This window comes from Bidens hawaiensis, unplaced genomic scaffold (assembly GCF_021521415.1).
Source record: "Bidens hawaiensis isolate Kalapana, Puna unplaced genomic scaffold, B.hawaiensis_p1.1 tig00053109_1, whole genome shotgun sequence".
NCBI lineage: Eukaryota > Viridiplantae > Streptophyta > Magnoliopsida > Asterales > Asteraceae > Bidens > Bidens hawaiensis.
In genome coordinates this window covers 7,920-23,940 of record NW_027506245.1, presented here as the reverse complement: position 1 = coordinate 23,940, position 16,021 = coordinate 7,920, and the positions used below count along the sequence as shown (strand labels likewise).

At 36.2% G+C, this 16,021-nt stretch overlaps 1 pseudogene; it reads right to left on the bottom strand.

Annotated features, from left to right (window-relative positions):
* Nucleotides 1–8,217: 8,217 nt before the first annotated feature.
* LOC143617218 (THO complex subunit 6-like) lies at nucleotides 8,218–10,990 on the bottom strand (annotated as a pseudogene).
* Nucleotides 10,991–16,021: the final 5,031 nt, after the last annotated feature.

Below are 16,021 nucleotides of genomic sequence, written 5' to 3'. Positions count from 1 at the left end.
AAACGTTAAGTCAAACAAGTTGACTATTTTGCCCTTTATCGAGTTTTAAAGCAATTGACCAGTCAACACCCTTCAATCTCAGAAATTGATTGAAGGTTATTGACTAGGGAATGTTTATGAATGAAAACTCAGTTTACAACTTACCCAGAAAGTGAAAGAATAGGGAGATATGACGAGTCAATGATCCACACGCATGCAAAGTCAAACGAACAAGCTTGTATCTTCAACAAATAAGCAAAAACCAAAGAGTATTATGAAAGGCGGAGAGGGTGACGGCTGAGAAGGCTTCTCTAGGGTTTGTGTGAAGTCTTATGGCAGGAGATTAGAGGTTGTTTAGATAGTAACTAAGTACGATATTAGTGACCAAATCAATGAAATAAGCCAGAGATTTCGTGCTTGATTGTTAAGCTAAGAGTATGGACTTGTATTTTGGCTAATATCCTTTTCTGTACCTTAATTCACTCGATTTATGCCTAAAATAAGAGATTTTGTACCAAAAACGAGCAAGGTAACGAAATCGGCTAACAAATCTGTGCAGATAGACCACCGTGCTGCGCGATGGTGATGGTGGAGCCGGCCACGCGGCACTCCGGCCTCCAGGAGGAGGAATATTCATTTTTTACACAATTGGTCCTTGTACTTTGACTAATGATTGATTATTGAATTTTCATGTTATAATTATGGAACGGACATTTACATAAAGTATGAGGGGTGAAATGTGAACATTAGAAACTTAGATATAAATAATCGTAAACGAATACAGGTTTGGAAAATCCGAAATGTTACAGTTCATGACCAGTTCATTGAACATTTGATTTGTTTACAGACCTAGGTTGACCAATGGCCCGTCAATGATCCAAATGACTGTTAAAAAAAACTTAATAAAACTTTTTGTGACATAATTATAAATGAAAAGCAGCTGATTCGGTAAGCTGTGTGCGCAAACTGGTATTGGCAAACGAGCATTGGTCGTAACAGCATGAAACTATAACAAACAGAGCAATACACTTAACTACGTCCGCAAGTAAAAAAGTCAGTGAGCAATATAAATATTTGTATCTTGAAAGTGGTTTTACTTTAGTATAAAAGTCATTCTATCATCATCATCATCATATTTTTTCTGTTAGTTTTAATGGAACTTCTTGACGTATGATACAAGAGTTAACTTCCCACTCCTTTTATAATTGTTTGTTTTTCTTCAACATCTTGCAAATTGTAATGAACCTAATAGCAATATAGAGTGAATGGGAATGATTTCTTATTCATCTTACATATGGAATACAAAGCCATTATTTATAGGCTCCTTATATTAACACAAAAGTAAATAAAGAGGAGTTAAATATATAAAAAGTCAGCAATTTATGGCAAATATTAGATGGATAGTCACTAAGATGAATAATAATTCCTAACGCTCCCTCTTAACTATCCACATGATGAAATATGTTTGTTGATGTCGCTTCATTAAAAACTTTGTTAGGAAAACCCAATGAGATAAAACCATTGTTAAGAAAAAAAGAGTGCAACACATATTATTCTCCCCCTGATGATTTTAGCTCCACGAGTCGATGCATCCCGATCCCGTGAACTAATTTCTTGAATGTTAGGGTCGGAAGTGATTTAGTAAACAAGTGTGCCAAAGTTTTGCTGGAGTGAATTTGTTGAATGATAATATCTCCAGTCTTTTGAAAATCATGTGTGAAAAAGAGCTTTAGCGAAATATGTTTGGTTCTGTTTCCTTTGATGTATACTTCCTTAGTTGTGCAATTCATACCCTCGTTTCTAGAAGAAATACCAAAAGATCCATGAACATGTTGTATTATAGTTCTCAACCAAACACATTCTCGACTAGCTTCATGGATTGCCAATATTTTTGCATGGTTAGATGAAATGACTGTGATTGTTTGCTTCACATATTGCCATGATATTGTAGTGCCTCCATGTGCGAATAAATATTCCATTTGTGACCGGCCAGTATGAGGATCTAACAAATACCCTGCGTTGGCAAAACTAACCAAACTTGTTTTCGATTGGTTAGTAAAATACAACCCCATATCTTTAGTTCCTTGTGGATATCGAAGTATTTGTTTTTGTTGGACTCGGTCTGCCCAAGACACATATTATAATTGATGTGGCTAGTACGTTATGATCCAAGTCGGGTCATACCCAATAACAAGCTAGACAAACACCAATTATATTTGTTTATATATGATATGATCATAAGTAAATAAATATTGACACTTATGTTATTTGGAAAAGGGTTTCTAAATACAATGTACTTGTGAAATGAATAAATCATATGGATGATTTATATTTTGAGAGAGAACATTCCATAGTGTTATTTAAGATGATTAAATAACAATATGTGAAAATGGTTACCTAGCATGTTGCCTATATGTTGTGTTACACTTATAAGTAATAAGTTTTATAACACAAATATATAAATGGAAGGTATAAAAAAAATAATAATAATAACAAGGAATCTCTTTCTCTCTTATTATTTTATTGTTATTTCAAATGTTAGTGGAGACATGCAAGGTTTCTAATTGGTGTCATGCGTGGTGCCAAAAGATACACACTTACTTCCTCTTTCACTCTCATTTTTTTTGCAAGTAACAAAAAAGTTTTCTACCCTCTCTCTCTCTCTTTTCTCTTTAATTTTCGGCCAAAAGGAGGAGCCAAGGGAGGAAGAAAATTTTTGAGTGCAAATCCTAGATACAAGGTGTTTGCTTGAAGGCTTGAAGGGTATACAAGCTTGAGGAACTCTTATCTTGAAGTTCTAGCCTACCATTCATCATCCCTTTCACATTTCTTTGGTTTTGAAAGGTAGTCTTAACATGCATGGACTTATAGTGACATGCATGTGTTTGATAGTATGTATTTCGTATTTGGATCCGGGTTTGGGTTTTGCATGTATAAAATTGGTTTTATACACTATAAACTAACAAGATTTAAAACATTTATCCGCTGCGTTTTTGGTAAAAGTAAGGTTTTATCACTTTGATAATCTTGTTAAAACCCAACAGTTTTACCCCATTCCAAAGCCTCTTCCTGAGGCATGAGCTATATCTTGCCAACAAATTTAGTGAAAATTGAGAGAGCATATAAGGATCTAGATCCTGTGATTACATCGATGTTCATGTTGATTCGTTATACGATTAGGCTTGATAAACGTTAGTAGGTGTAGTGTGTGTATTGAGATGGCAGTCGGACAGAGTAACGAGAGGATAGATGGAAATAATCAGAACTGTTATAATGAAATACATTACAGGGGTTTATATAAACAATGACCCTTATTCGTTAAGATAAGCTTAACGAATAAGTCATTCGTTATAACAACTTAACGAATAAACATGCTTATTCATTAATACTTTAAATGATAGCGAATGGCCCTCATTCGTTATCTCATTCGTTAAACAAGGTTAACGAATGAGCTTACATTTAGACGAATGTGTTACATTCGTTACGGGGTAATGAATGTAACTTACAGTTGAGCAAATGGCATTTTTACCATATTTACATTATAACCCCTATACTTTTAACCTATTACATTAAAGTCCCGATAAAGATCGAGACGGACAAAATATGCATCAACAAACTCCCCCTCGTCTCGAGCTCTTTATCTTTCATCTTTGGAACATCTTGGTCTTCCAGTCAACACAACTGTGAATCTTGTATGCGTAACAGACTCTAACAACCTTCTGAAACTGCATAGCAAGCTCGTAGTCGCATACGTTAGCAAACCTGATTTGACTTGTTAATAACGCATCATTGTCAGACTCAGATAAGTTAACCAGCCACATCGGATCAATAGCACGTATCGTCTTTGTGTTTGAACCATGACAGAATACAATAACCGCTTCACTTGTATGATTGTCGTAGTACCAATAATTAAACGAGGTGAACAGACTCTGAGGAAAGATCTTCATTGGAGCCCTCTTCATCGTCTTTGGCGGCTTCACTTGCAATATCATTTTCCTCCAGCCCGTGCGTGTATCAATCTCATCTATATACTTATGAGTCGGCACCTGTGGCTTGAAGAACTTAAAACCGAAACGGGTTTCATGTAATAACTGCTTATAGAACCACCCAGCCCGCTGATCGTTCCCATGATTCATGAACGGTCTGTTTGCTAGTGTTCTCACATCCCATCTGGGCATAGATAAGATATCGTGTGGGCGCTTGAAGTAATAAATACCGTGTTCCCATTTCACGATATATACCTTAAGATCTGAGTCATACTGCCATGCCACCAAATCACCTCTTACATCTTTAGTTGGCTTGTACTTCTTCATTTGGTATGCTGATGCTCGAGCTTTTTCCACTTTGACTTCTTCTCGTTCATGATAACGAAAAGTCTCGATCATCTTGTTCATCTTTGCAACATTATGTTCAAACATACCATCCAAAGCACGTTCACGCTTTTTCTCAATAGCAGAGACGTGACTTGTTCCAGCAACTTTAAATTTATCTTTCTCTTCTTCCAAAAGACGTTCTGCTGCATCAAAATGCTCAGTAGTGAAAAACGGAATACCTGAGTCGTTGTTGTTGTCGGTGTAGAACTCAGGGTACTCCTCAGCAGTTACGTCTTCAACCTCTACCTCCTCAAAATCAGGCACATTCCCGCGTGGAATACCTGTATTAGTACTTTCCTCTATTTCAATATCCACATCCACACTCTTTCCCAACACATCCACCTCTTCTTCATTTAGATCCAAAAGCAAGGCAATTTGTTCTTTTGTTAACGAATGATCAACAAATTCACCTTCTTCGATCTCATCCACATTCACCATACTATACACAACTCCATCCATTCCCACAAATAAAATCATGTTTGTTGGAATGACATCACTCGGTTTAGCTCTCGTGTAATCCTTGTATGGCACAATCTGCAACTGACTATCTCCAGATCCACCACCAGCACTCGCATCAGTCTTATTTCCTACCGACGGTGTGGAACTTCCGCCCAGTTGCTGATCTACCCCACCACCTGTACCATGTTGATCATCTTCATTGTTCTTTAACTTCTTTAACTCATCTTCTTTACATGTCAAATGAAGAATGATCTCATCCTATTTATCCAATCTCTCCCCCTAAGTAGTAATAAGGGCTCGAAGTCCCTGTTTTCACGTTGAGTGAACTGAATATGACGCAACAAATTTCATTGTGCTAACTCATGGGCTGCTCTATCAGCTTGCATTTGAGTCTGTTGAAGGTGCAACAGATTCATCATATGAAACCATTGAGTCTGAAGATTCAAGCCGAAGAATTTTGGATGAACTAGTTGCAATGGACCCTGAGGACGAGTAAATGTTATAAACGAATGCTCAGGTCTCGGAAACTGTGTCGGTGTAACAGGAGTAGCAGGAGTAGCAGGCTGCGGTGTAGGCATACTTGCTAAAACCATCTGAAGAATATCACCAAATACAGGATCTGGTCGTGTAGTTGTCATCAAGGTCATAGACGGAGGTACCGGAGACACTGGCATATGAATCGGTGTCGGTGACTTTGGAATCTGTTGAGGTGCAGGAGAAGTAGGAATAGGATCTGAAAGAGATACCGGAGGAGTAGAACTAACAAACGGTTGAATAGGAATCTCAATTCCTAATCTACGTCGAACCCGTTGCTTCTTTACCTTATCACTTTTCTCTACCATCGGTTCTTTTCCTTTACGTTTACATTTCTGCTCATAACTTAAAGTAGCTTGTGGTCCTGGACCACCATCACCATCATCATCGTCATTTCCACCATCACCACCTTCACGTTCAGAGTCGGAGTCATCATGAATCCAACTATCATTAGGCGGTGCAACATAATCAATATTTGCTAAATGACCAATCAATCGTTTAAACTTTGGTCTATCTGCCAGACTCTGCCCTCTATAAGATCTCAACCGTTTCATAGTTTCTTCATTCATGTGTTCAAGCTTCATAACATCAGCTTGATCTTTCTCCAAATCTGGTACCAAATCATTGATCATCATTTACAGAAATCGAGGATACATTAGAAATTTATGACGGCTCGAAATGTTCTCTTTCAGATGATAACAAACCAATTCTGAGATGTTGAATGGTTTATTCAAAACAAGGGCAACAAAAGCGGACTGAAGCATTACTTGGCACTCGTCAAATCCACCCTTACGTCCACCGAGACAGTGAATCAATACATTAAGCAAATTCTTGTATTGTTCACACAAGTTTGCTTTGTTCACACAAGTTTGCTTTGTTATACATAGATCTTCCCAGATCCCCATTATACTTTACACGTCCAAATAATCCACGTATCAACTCCCTATCAAACTCGCACTTGTCATCGATCGTATCACGAAATCCTAACGAATCTCGGATTACCCCAACATCAATCACTACTCGTTTATTCTGAATCATTGCCTCAATATGATTTTCTGTCTCATTGAATCTCGCAGTATTCCAGAATTCTCTGATTATCGTCTGATAAACCACCGTACGAGTCGAAATAGCCTTTTAAATTCTTAAGCGTATCAGAAAGCTAATCATACCCCCGAATATCGGAGAGTCTTCAAAATTCAGCTCAAGATAAGCACAGATGTTGTGGCTTTTGTTCCATGATAGCATCATAGGAGCTTGTTCAGGTACTAGATTATCTGCGGGTTATGGCTCGGGAACAGGATTTTGAATATTCTCGTCAGCCATATCTGTTTAATCAAACAATCATTAGTAAAATATCCAAAAATATAATACTGATTAACAAATATCTATCTTATTCGTTAAGATGATTTAAACGAATAAGACATTCGTTAAACATGATCTATTTTTCATTTGTTACACATAACGAATCACATTCATACGTTAAAGATTACGAATATGATATTATTATATTAACGAATCACTTCTGATTCGTTATCCTATTCGCTATCAGAAGAATACCTTATTCGTTACTTCTAACGAATCAAATAGTCATTCGTTACTAGAATTAATGAATCAGACCATCATTCGTTAAAACAATAACGAATTTGAATTCATTAATCACTTTGACTAAAAATAGTCAAGTTTACACTTAATTTTGACCAATCTCAGTCAAAGACGACGATGAGCATTGAAAACCGTTTGATCTTCTAAATTGTTCACTAATTAACCATAACAAAGATGATCGAAAATCGTTTTAATACACCCAACACTGATCATCTATCCTAACATTGATTCGACTATTAGGTTTGTAAAATGTTAATTAGTTTGGTGAAAATGCAATAAAACTTTTATCAGTGATCCCGTAAACATCCGATGAATCTCCAAACAAATTATATCATTGTAATCGCTCCTACCTGTAGAATACAAATTGGTTAATCAATTGCGATTATGAGCAGGTATAGGATTTTTAGAAAATTTTGCAAGAGCTCTGTTAGAGAAACAATGAAATAGGAAATGGCAAATGAACAGCCATTCGTTTAACCTTGGGATTATAAACCCCAATAATTTCACACTTTCCAAGGACATTTGTTTAAAATTTGAACTAACGAATGACCTTATTCGTTAAATTATGAACCTGATACGTTAAAGATTTTAAACGAATAGGATTCTAATTCGTTAAGACTTTAACGAATTTTACATTAATTCCTCTTACTCGTTATCCTTTTAACGAATAAAAGAAGTCATTCGTTAACTCTTAACGAATAATACATTAAAACATTCCATTCATTAAATGTTTAGACGAATGTCATCCATTCGTTATGCACAACGGAAGCGAATGTCTGGATAACGAATGAGAAACTCATTCGTTATGTTTTAGTAACGAAAGGCTTTACATTCGTTAACACTTAGGGGGTGTTTGGTACAGAGAATGGAATTGTAGAGAAATGGAATAGAGAAATGGAATTGCAGAGAAAGGGAATTGGTCTGGAGAATGAGAATTGACTGTTCTGTTTGGTAGTACAGAGATTTCAGTAGAGAAATATAGCTGAGAATCATTTCTCTTGTTTGGTACATAGAAAATAAACAGAGAATTATATTAACTTTATCATTAGCACAAGTATTTTTTTCATAACAAATATTTATTAAAAAATAAAAAACATATAAAAAGATGCATAAATTCCAACCAAAATATGCATTGATCAAACCAATTCACATACAAAACATAATTTTTAAGCAAAAACCATCAACCATAGTTAAAACCAATTCACATACAAAACATACTTCAACCATACACAACTATCCCATTGAACCATCGGTATACAACTCGACCATCTCAATGGTTAAAAATAGTTAAAAATCTTTTCGGAGTTGAATACAAAAAAGGAACTGGAAACGAGGAACATACACCCGATAAATGCAAGGAAACAGAAAATGTTGACCGAGGTACGCATTGTATCTGAGACAGCATAACACCGTTTATGTCATAACGACTCAAAACTGGTTCTGCACCCACAGCTAAAATCTGGAAATGATCGAAACAACATAAGTAAAATAAACAAAGGGAAGATAACTTTCACATAGAGTATATGGCCCACAAACTAAAATAAATAAAAGTAGTTACTTGATTATCATCAAAGCATATATCTTGGATGCAAGCACGTGTCGTGATCCCTGAAATTCTTTCAGAAGCTGAAAGATTCCACACTGATAAATTTCGCCCAGACCCACATGCCTACAAATATATGTTCAGTATTACTTAAAAACTAAAACAGAAACACATGTGAAGGCATGTGGTCACAAAAAACTAGAATATATATAAAGATTGTTGCCTTACCAGCCACTTTTCATTAGCATCAAGAGCAATGCAATTGACATATGAAAAGAACTCTTTAGATTTCTTATCTTTTCCTGGCTCAATAACATTAGTACACTTTCCACTTCTGCAATCTGCAATAAACTAACCAAATTAAGAGTTGGCCGGTCGATAACTAATACCTATAATTCGATTGCAGAAACTATAAAAAATAGCAATCTAATTATTTAACCAAAGTGTTTTGGGATACGTACCCCAAATTCTGGCTGTTCCATCCTCTGAGCCAGTTATAATCTACAAACAGAGCAGTGGAAAACAAGATTAACTAACAGAATACATTAACTGAAAACAAAATTAAGTGTTAAGAGAAAAAAAAAACGTATCAGCATATACCTGATTACAAGAATTTCGGGCAACAACAGAATGTAGATAACCAGAATGCCCTTTGAAAGTCAGTTTGATTTTAGATTTCTCCTGAATGCCGACAAATGTTTTTTTTAAGGAAAAGCTTACAGACCTGAGTATCAACAGCAATAGCATTAGTTTCAGGGATAGGAGAAAGTGCACCCCAAGGACCTCTGAGGAGAAGAAAAAAAACATTACTTAGAACTAAACTAACACACTCATAATTTATCATCGTTTTAAGTTTATGTGACTAACTTATGTTGAGGATTTGCTAAGTCAAGTTGCGGCTTCAAAAGGCCACCTGCAAGAATAATGTGTAGAGTGAATAAAAAGTGTATCAAGATTTTGTCAAAGAACGAATATATCACATTTATTGGACTGTAACTCAAAACTTAATAAAATGATAATGAATAGAATTTCGCGTGACAAACCATTCTGCTTTGCTTCAAACATATCCATCCACTTCCATCCTCGAATCCGACCATCATCACCACAACTAAATAAAAACATAAGTTAACAGATATAAGACGATGTTAATCCAACATAAATTGTTTACAGAACGAGCATGAGAAAGACATTATCTTAATAACAACTAGTTCTAAGTAATTCTACAGCGTTCATCAATTTATCTTTTCCGACCAAGGGAACATATCATCAATCCGGGAATATGGTCCACTTTAGGAAATAATAGTTTGTATTGTTCTCAAAGTAAAATAGTTATACTTTTTCTTACAAACTAGACTCGATTGTTGAATGGATACTATGAAAACTAAACAAGTCTAAACAAACAAGCAAACAAAAAGGAATTGCCGACACATAATAAGTATATAACTAGCAAGCATCATTAGATGTTTACCTCAACAGCAAGGAATCTTCAGCATCGCCATAGAACTTGACATCATAAGTAGGCCCATCGTGTCCATTAATTAAACAATCTGGTTCAGCTACAAATAAACTAAAGAAAACTACCATAAGCAAGCCGCAAATACACACCCTCATTAAGGGGGTGTTTGGAATCACAATTTTAAAATTTGAAAGTGATCATGTGTAAGGACTAATCAAAATCAGATACTCAATCATGATCATAGAACATGAAGCTGTAACAATAATAATAATCACATATTCAACAAACACAATCTAAATGCATCCTCAAAAGGCTTTGTATAATCACTTTCAATTCATAAACTATGCAGTCGATATAGGTGATATATCACCTATATCAGTTATCGGTCCCTTGGTAAAATATTGGCCAGAATATCAGTACCGATTATATCGGCGATATTGATTGATATATCACCGATATTCCCTATATCAGTGTTTAAATTCTTCATTATCCATTTTTAGTGCTCAATGTTAGTATTTTAAGTCTTAATTAGTTCCTACTTGCCACAATGGTTAGTGTTTTGGCAGTTGCAAAAGGTTAATCTGTTAATAGTAAGAGAATATATTGAATTTTACATGATATTAGAATTAGCGAAATCCCATCGCGATGATCGATATCTCAAATATCAATCCTTGACCGATATCCGATATTTATCAGCATTCACTACTTAATTCATAAATAAACAATCATAAAATATAAACTACTTACTTTTGAGCCCTAGAACTCCCAACAGCTGGTGACTGTAAACAAAATCAAAGAAATGCATATAAAATTGGTTGGGAAGTATAAAAAAATTAGAGAGTAATAGCAGATTGATGTAACTACAACATACGACGGAGGATATTAGAGAGGATAGCGAATACGATGCGATTGAACCGTCGCTAGAGGCGGCGACGATGTAATTAGGGTTTCGGTCATCAGTAGTAGACGGAGGAGAGAAGACCGTACGGAAGATGGTGAGTGAACTGGATTCCAGGTCATCTAGTATGCTGTCTCTGTAGGCATCTTAAAAATGGCCGTGGAGGAGTTGAGACTGAATGAAAGATGGGAGAAATGAAGGAGGAAAATGGGAGAAATGAAAGCAGAGAAATCCAATTCTCCGCTTTTTTTAGAGAAACAAAATCAGAGAAATGGTAATGGTTTATTTCCATTTCTCACCTCTTTCTTTCATAAACAAACAAGAGAATTCTTTCCAATTCCATTTCTCACCCCTCAATTCCCTCTACCAAACACCCCCTTAATGAATCACCAAAACATCCTTAACGAATGTGAAATAAATTCTCATTAAGCAATTAAATAATTATTAAAACCAATTAGGGTTTTAATGATTTAAATATTCAATTAAATCCAATTTAGGGTTTAATTGCATACATTAAAGATACCCAATCATCCACGGATCGGTAATATTTAACTTAAACGGATTTTTACGTTAAAATCACAACTGATACCAGTTGTAAGTTACGTTAAGCACGATTAACTTAAAAATTTTGGGGATCAATCTTTTTCTTTTTCTTTTGAATTATTCGCTAGCTTGGTAAATCGAAACTAAAGCAGAAATGAAAAAGAAATAAAATCTTTTTGGATTTTCAAAAATTTTAAATTAACAAATGACAAACAAGAATATAAAACTATACTAATAAAGCAGTACATATTTTTGTGAGTTGAGCAGGGAATCATATTGACAAAAATATCACTAAGTAACACTTCAATTTCGATGATTATTATACACGTAACCCAACGATGATTGCAGATATAACTGTCCTCTTAAACTTTTCACAGATTTGTCGGAAACTTTACGATATGCTTTAATTTGGTTCAATTAGGCACAAAACAATATGTGGACCCCATCAATCAGATATAACATTTCTATCTCTTATACAGTGAATATCACATGTACGTTTTTCTTTGATTTTCCAAATTTTAATTAACTGTGACTCATGCAAAAATAATAAAAGGAAAATAAAGCAGAACGTCAAAATTTTCCCTTAAGATCGGTATTACTACACACAGATAAGGTTCCATTTCAACAAAATAAAAAGATAAAAATAAGTTGAAGTCGCATAAAATCTTAACTCACAATTCGGATAATCTCGTATTATCGCGCGGAGAAAGTCCAAGATTTTATACGAAACACCAAGAAAATAAAGCAGAATACTCAAATATTAACATCCACGTATAACCTCAGGTATATATATATATACTCATATATATATATATATATATATATATATATATATATATATATATAACATCCACGTATAACATCAGGGTCGAGCAAACGTACAACCCAAACACGTAACATCAGTGCATGCAAACACAAAGTAGGCATACACAACATCAGTAGTCGAAACGACTACAACATCGCCAAATATAGGCCAAGCAATAATGTGTGTATATATATATATATAACATCCCAAGGCTTACCATACACTAGCAATCCTATATACAATCGTTTAAAACATTTCCTCATGTAAGAAAACACTTAGGTGTGCATACTAGCCCAAAAGTAAAAAGAGTAAAAAGGGCATCATGAACTCACCTGAAATCAATCGAACACCTGCAACGAGCTAGGAAATCCCTAAGTGCACAATCACAAGTAAGGGCCTGTAAATTATACACAACGCGTTACTAAACTAGACCGTAAGGACATTCTTGCCTAATGGGCCGTTCAAGCCCAACACTTTGGCCCAAGGCCCAACACTTGGCCCAAGGCCCACCTACTTGGTCCAAGGCCCAACACTTGGCCCAAGGCGCAACAACTTAGCCAAAGGCCCAACACGTTGGCCAAAGGCCCAACACTTGGCCCAAGGCCCAACACGTTGGCCAAAGGCCCAACAACTTGGCCCAAGGCCCAACACTTGGCCCAAGGCTCAACTCTTGGCCCAAGGCCCAACACTTTACCTCAGCCCCTAAAACCTTTCAACAAACCAAATCCACCGGTTAAGCCTAAAACGAACTTATCGATTAATAACGAGTAAAACGTGTAGATTTTAGCATGCGAAGATGCATTTAATTACATAGGATAACCTTTGAAATAAATTATTAAATTTTTACCAGACTTTAGTAAATGTCTTAGGTTTATAAAAATATTTTTATTATATTTTTCTATTGGACACAAAAATTAAAAAAATTCCTCCAACACAGCAAGGTACGTGCAGCTATTTCAATGCGCAACAAAATGGTTTTATTTTTATAAAATTCATTACCGAACCAAATTAAATGATTCCAATTGGGTTTGGTTCCTAACTCAAATTACTAACTTCCAGAAGTGGAACCAACCAATTTGGACATGTCGAAAAAAGGTTATGACGTTGGGAAGACAGACCAGAATCCGTCATCCCGCATCAGCTTTGACACTCGATTTTATAAATTCATAAAAACCATTCAAATCTTGTCCAAAAATTACATATTATACCTTTCTGGAAACTAGAATCAAAGTAGAAAATCATGGAATCAAGAATCGATCAAAAAAAGTGGATTATCATCGCGTTAAAGACCCTACAATAAACGTATACTAATCTATCAGCAAACTGTTATCATCAAAACTCAACCTTAACGACCAATAAGCGCGTTGATATGATCAATTAAGGTGTAAAAACATGGGGAATCGTTAAACCGACCTTGAATTGGAGTTTTCACGGCTGAAACTTGACTGGGCAGAAGAAAAACGAGCAGGGGGGGAGTCTTAGCTGCGATCGGCTGCTGAAATAGGGTTTAGGGTTTTTTTGTTTAGTGTTATATTATAAAACATTTTCATTCTAGCCCCCGGAATTTAATAATGATGCAACTTGGAAGAAATGTTAAGCGATTAGACGTACCGGGATGACGTAAAGGCTTCCGAGAAGCGTCGGATAAATCCCGAGAATTATACATACTCTACAAGCTTTAATTCCTGAAACCGGAATTGACGGGCGTTACAAGTCCACCCCCCTTACAATGGGATTCGTCCCCGAATCCCGATGCGACAGGAACAACTGCAGATAATGTCTCATCATCTCGTCTTCGGACTCCCAAGTGGCCTCGGAACCCCTACGGTGTTTCCACTGCACCTTCACCTGTCTAACCACCTTATTCCTCAAACGCCTCTCCTGACGGTCAAGAATAGCAATCAGTTGTTCGACGTAGTTCAGCTTACTATCGAGTTCAATATCATCGAGAGGCACATGGACGTCTTCATCTGCTAAGCATTTCCTCAGATGGGACACGTGAAAAGTAGGATGAACCCCCGCGAGCTCCTCGGCAATTCCAGCCTATATGCTACCTCACCGACTCGGGCCAATATACGGAACGGACCAATAAACCTCGGACTGAGCTTCCCCCTCTTACGAAAACGAATAATGCCCTTCCAAGGAGAAACTTTCAACATAACCCGATCTCCAGCCTCGAACATAATAGGTCTTCGCCTTTTATCCGCGTAAGACTTTTGTCGGCACTGGGCGGCCTTCATAAACGCCTAAATTTTATCGAGCTTCTCAGTCTTAGCCTCAACTACCTCTAACTACCCAACTGTTTATGTCCAATGGAACCCCAACAGACTGGAGTCCTACACCTCCTACCATACAGCATCTCAAACGGTGGCATCCCAATCCTGGCGTGATAACTGTTATTATACGAGAACTCTACCAACGGTAAGTGACGATCCCAACTACCACCAAAGTCGATAACACAAGCCCGCAACATATCCTCGAGAGTCTGAATGGTACTTCTCAGTGTGGACCTAATCCTATCCTATACACTCGTTTTCAAACAGTGAACTAAACAATTTGTCGTTTGTCTCTCCACTTTCGTTTTTTCGAAAACAAACACTATTCCTAGGAAAGTACCTAGTGATGAGTCCGATTTATCAAACTAAAAATACAATAACTATTTTATTGAGTCGCCAATTCTATAACATACGTGACTACCAGTACTTATAATATACTAATGATATTTCAAAAAGAAATATTAATAATAATAATTTCCTTTACATATCACCAGTACAACTAACTCTGATGAACCTCCCTAACTAGCAAACTCTTTAAACCATCTATGTACGAGAACCTTCAACCTCTCTTATATTTTTGCCATCCCAATTGCTTATTATAAGAGAGAAACCTCATGCTCATGAATTGATGACGTGCTTGACTGGAATGGGACATACTTACCCCACCAGTAAATCACCACTTTTAGTAAACCCAGCATGTTTGCGTGTACCGAATGACCCGGCGAAGGAATACATTCTATAGTTATAATTAACAACCTCTAAGGGTCTAGTGGAGTACACGAGTGCATTCCTATTATAACATATTGATTAATCATATAACGGCCAGATGCCTACATACGGTAGAGACCAGACAAAAGCAATTACCCAATGAGGGGTTTGTACCGAGATAATTGTTGTGTAAGTGTGAAAGGTTCATGATTGTATAATGTGTACTTGGATAGATAAGGAAAGTACGATATTTTTATATATATCCCTCGATACGCCATGCAAGCATCGGGTAGTGTGCTATGTTGGTATGGGTGACGAATTGGATATTTCATTACGAACACTGACCCTTACTGGATTAAAATTACTTGTCATTAGGTGACAACTTTCAATATATATACAAACTTTGGTCTTTGTTAGGCTAACTTTACATATTATCCTTAGTATAAAGACTCAAGAACAGATTCATATGATACATACGTGTTAATGGAAATACCTGATTGCTTGTTAATGTGATTCATTTTGTGATTAGTTGCATAAGTGAATTTTGTTAATTGTGGGATAACTAGTTATTGTTCCTGAATGGCCCCGAAGAAAGTAAACACGTTGTCTGAGGTAGATGTAGCCGAGATGATCGCTCGATAACAACAAGCAGTACTTCCGACTATAGCAGCACAATATGCTGCCGATATTAATACAACTATGAATACAAATCAAGTGCCGAACATTAACGCGGCCGTAAATGCTAATCCCCCGACAAATACTAATACAACCACAAATGCTCCCCAATAAATACTGATACTGTCACAACTAATACTCCCTCGTTGAATACTAATATTACTCTCAAT